Below are 5,173 nucleotides of genomic sequence, written 5' to 3' on the forward strand. Positions count from 1 at the left end.
GGAGGCCAGGTCGAGGGCCCTGAAGAAGCCATCAGGTATGGGAGGCCCACCAGGTTACCAGGTGACTGGTATTCAGAAGGGCCCGGCCAGGTGAAATTCCCCTCAGGCAGAGGGCAGTGGAGCGTATCAGGACGGAGACGTGAGATGGAGACGGAAGATCTCTGATAATTGACTAGATGGAAACTACCGACTACCACTTAATGGAAGTTTAGCAGGGGCACATGTTATGAATGGGAGTGTGAAATGCCTTCTGTATTTGCACGATTGGGACATCTTTGTAATATAATTTTTTTAAATAATGAGACTTTGAAAATATATGTGAGATTTTATAGGGTAGCCTAGAATATGTATTTTAGCAGAACTGTTGGTCCTCATAATATGAAAGAAGATAAAGTGAATGTCCACTGGTCCCAGAGAAGGACGGATCTCAGGCTGGTTTAGAGGATTAATTGACTTATTGTCATGTTCATTTGTTTGTGTATTTACTCCTGAATGTGTCAAGTCAAACCTGGACTTGAAGTGTAAATAGAACAGACTGCCAGTGGGTGGTCAGGGAGTTTGTTGGGCTACATTGGCATGAATGGCAGAGCATATACCTACCAATAGACACATATATAAATAGGCCTAACAGGAGTTTATCACTATTCAATTAATTGTTGCATGTTTATAGTTTCTACCTATTTTAGAGCTTATGTATAACGTTGTAATTACACATGACATCTATGTTCTATTCACTGGTAGGCCTACATTACAACGTTGGTGAAGGACAGGATTTCAATTGAAAACTTGTCGCTGTGAGAACCCGTTTGAGTTTCACAAAAATACTCTTTGTTAGATAGGAAGCCCATGCATCACGGACAACAGGAGGGAGATGTGGTCTGAGTGATATAATACGTTCCCAGATCTGGGGTCACCGAATGTTTTCATCAGAGCGCAGGAGGGGATCCCTTGGTATTGCCAGGGCCCATTGTGTCACAGCTACGGGCACGAACCTCTTGTCAATTTTGCTTTAGTCGAGACAACAGAGCGCCAGAGCGCACTGAATTATCCACCAATTAAGAGGTGTTCTCTTTAATTTACTTCCTTTGATTTCGTGCGTAACCGTAAATTGTTTCAAAATACGACATGAGTAAGATAGCCGTTTAATGGCTTGAACATTTTTCATGGGAAACCTCTCTCTCTCTGGTTATTATTGCCCACAGCAAAGCAGGGACACTATTTATCTTGTTTTTGTCCCATAATAGTAGGACAACTGGACATGCCCAAACAATGGGTATTAGATGATATTTTGCACTGACATGAATCGCTCAATGGATACGCGTCCAGATTGATTCACAGCTCATAAGAAAAACAACACGGAACTATCGATCATTCTTATTTCTCACACGATGTTTAATAAAATATCACTCTGCGTTTTATGCTGTGAGTGATGAAACTTTCCCCCGCTGAATAAACTGAAAACAGGTGTGAACTATTCAATTCAACAAGTTTCCATCTATCCATCCATACACACCATTAAATAAGACCAATAGCTGAACTTCTGAACTGGGTAGAAATGAAGAGGTGATGTGTCTTGAATGTCAGCATAAATCGGGTTTATTCAAAGTGACAAGCTGGAAAATGTCTCAGTCTCACCTACTGTTTTCATACAGTTGAGGAGGCATGGGCTAATGATCACAGAGGAGAAAGTTCAGAAGCAGGTGAAGCCTTCATTGTTGTAGCCTGTTACGTGAATGGACGTTTATTTCTTCTTCCATTCAATATAAAATATCATTGATCAATTGATGAACTTTATGGAATCCTACTGGAAATGTATTCCCGAGTCTGAGATGGAATATCTGGCGGACTGTCTGGAAAGTTTCATGAATGGAATGGATGAGAGGGAGGGAGGGAAGAGAGGGAGAGAGGGAGGGAGGGAAGGAAGGAGGGAGGGAGGGGAGGGTACACGGCAGGGTGTAGGATTAATTCCAACCTCGATTGAACCTGAAATACTTCTGGTAAATAATTGTCAGTGCCATTATAAATACTGTTTGGTATTGTAAGGAGTCAGTGAACATGTTCTCCTACACCATTAACAGCTGTAGCCTAATCAAACCCCACAGGAGCGTTAGTGTTTTAAACCTTAACTTAAAATGTTATGTTAAAAGTAACCTAAAATGTTGATTAGAATTGAGAGCCATGAGTTAACATCTAAACGTTAATCATTTCAATATTTTTGTGTTTTATAAGTCAAATAGAATCGTGCGTAAAAATAGATAAATAAAATGAAATTAAATACAGCGCTGGTTTATTGTAAAGTTGATTATTATGGCGGATAAATCTGAAACATCTTCACTTTGACAAGTCCGCTAGAAAATATGACAGAATCAAGAATTTCAGATATTACATTTATTCAAACGTTTGACAATAGGCTTTAAATAAAATACACACACACACACACAATTCCTTCTACAAAAAAAGTACAAAGTGGTCTGCAAAGAGAGTTACTATTTAGGCTACATAACAAAACATATATCTGCAGAAGTGTTCTATTAAAAAAAAATACAAGATCTTCTGAAAGGCACAGTGACGTCATCCAGGCAGTTTACATAAGGCCAATATATAAAGGAAACGAAAAGAGTTACGGTAAATGTTTATTCCAAGGCAAGACCATTCCAGGGCTCCAGATGGGCATAACAACAAAGTTTGGTCTTAATTATATGCTCTTAAAATGCTTAAGTCGAACGTAGTTTCGACCCACTTTTGAATTCCGATTCAATCATGAGAAAGCATATTTTTAAGACATTTCCATTACACGTTTTTAATTATGGAATGCATAACATGAATAATAATCATGGTACTTGATGTACTCACTGAGTACTTTATACAAGTATGCCAACGAGTTGCATTATATTATCTACATATATGTGACATAATTAGGACTAAGCTTAGACCTCGGTCCCTTCGCGGCTGTATATCAAATGATTAACAGTGAAGTGGTTTGGGAGAGAGTTGGTGAGGCCCAGGCCTCCGCTGTGATTGTTCTGTGCGGATGTGTAGCAGTTCATTCTATTAGCTGTGGAGAGGTGAGTGGTATCCGAGTTCAATGGCGTGATTTGAGAGGGCGAGTATGAACCAAGTCCGGACATGTTTTCTCGGGTCTGATGAGGCGACAAATCCCCCATAGCATGTCCTCCTGAACCAAAGTTCCCCCTGGCCCCCTCCCGGGTAGAGCCGTTGTTACTCCCCCGCCAGCATCGAGTTCATAGTGGAGACAAAGTTGTTGTAACAGGGACTGTGTTCCACAGACGGGGACAGGGATGATTCGGGCTCGGAGGAACCAGGGGAGTTCTGGAGGCTGGGAGGGGATGAACTCATGATACTGGCCGTGTCGGAGACCTTCAGGGCGGCACTGTCTTCTGACTTCACCGGAAGAACAGTGTTGTTGGTGTCTCCTCCGTTCAAGTCAGCTCTTCTCTTTCTCTTTCTTCGGAAGTTGCCGTTATCGAACATTTTCTCACAGTTTGGGTCCAATGTCCAGTAATTTCCCTTTCCTATGAAGACATGAAGACAGGACACAACAGTTAATGTAGGTCCTAAACGAGATATCAAAAGGTCAATACTGCTCTACTCTACTGTCAGACACGTCTTTAAAAAATCTAATGGCAAAAAGGTATGATATTCAAAATGACACATTTAATAGGTGCAAATAATGAGTTATTTACAAGCACAACGGGTGTTGTAACTTACCTGGATCATCGTCATCCCGGGCAACTTTCTTAAAACAGTCATTCAGTGACAGGTTGTGTCTGATTGAGTTCTGCCAGCCAGCTTTGCTCTTCTTATAAAAGGGAAAATTCTCTGCCACATACTGATAGATGTGACTCAGCGTCAACCTCTTGTCCCCGGCGCCCTGGATAGCCATGGCTATGAGCGCTGAGTAAGAGTATGGAGGCCTAACCATTTTGAAGAGTTCCTGCTGGCTAGAGATTGACAGCCATCCGAGGTCAGCTCCACCAAACCCCGTAGGAGGGGGTAAGAACTGCCGCTGGTTCGCTCCGTATCCAGACTGTATGTACGATGCTCCGTTCAATCCCGTCAGGTATGGAGACGTGTCGATGCTCGGGCCGTTTAGCCACAGGTACGGGTTGCTGGTCGGCGAGGTGTACTCACCGAGGCCGTAGCTTTGAGGATGCGCCGGCGGCCTCTGCGGGTGGTGACCATGATGGAGGTTTTGCTGGTGCTGGTACATGCTGCCGATGTTATCGCAGTACACGGCCATATCCAGGAGCTCCTGCGCGCTGTGGTGCTGAATGGGGCTGGTCTGCGCGTTGGATGGCTGCTGTCCAAAAGCGTTCATAATCCCTTCTAATTGAGTACGAATCCTGGTATCTTCTTCTATCAACAATAACACGCGGTTCCTTTCCCAACCGTCTGTTTCCGTCAGTCTCTCCCGGAGGACTGAAGGCTAGACCCAAGGGGAGGAGACGTATTTAAGTGCTCCGCCTGGAGCGTCGACAGGTAAACCCCTGTGAAAGGAACTGTCTCGAGGGTGACTCCCCCTTTTCTGTCACGCTTCAGTCGAATTGTCTTAACCGAATCTGTGCATCAATGGGAGAGATACTGGTGAGAGATTAGCCCACTCATTAATGCAGTTTTAGGAGTGAACCTGAAGTAAGATAGGCTGAGTAATTTACCGCGCAAGTATAGCCTAATAAACATATGCAATAATAAAAATAGGCGGTTAGGCTACAAGTATCCAATTAAAACAGTTTTACTGTTGGCCAACCATATTTCCACTTTTACGCACGGAAACTTTTACAAATATATATCTTAAATAATAGTTTTATGAATATACCTTCATAATTTCCATGTACAAAATGTAATTGAAACAAATATTTTATATATCTTTTTTTAAATAAATTGTTTCCGTCAAATATAAGTTGTCAATTGAAGTAGCCTTTGCGTTTTGGTGAACAGTGGGACACACACTTAGAACAAAAGGTTCGGCATAGAACCAACATTTTGGTTCAGTGAAGAAGAACATCTAACTATATTACGGTTCTGATCAAAGAACCCCTACGAAAGGGGTTATTCTCTCTAGAACCTTTAGGGGTGTTCTATATGAAGAAAGTAATATAAGCCTTTGTCTGTAAGAGTGTAGGGTAAAAACAATGTTATTATTCTATGGTTT

The 5,173-nt window shown here is 42.1% G+C and overlaps 1 pseudogene; it reads right to left on the reverse strand.

The window, feature by feature from the left end:
• Positions 1–2,453: 2,453 nt before the first annotated feature.
• Positions 2,454–4,514, reverse strand: LOC106613714 (forkhead box protein I2-A-like; annotated as a pseudogene).
• Between the last annotated feature and the right edge of the window lie 659 nt (positions 4,515–5,173).

This window comes from Salmo salar, chromosome ssa18 (assembly GCF_905237065.1).
Source record: "Salmo salar chromosome ssa18, Ssal_v3.1, whole genome shotgun sequence".
Taxonomy (NCBI): Eukaryota; Metazoa; Chordata; class Actinopteri; order Salmoniformes; family Salmonidae; genus Salmo; species Salmo salar.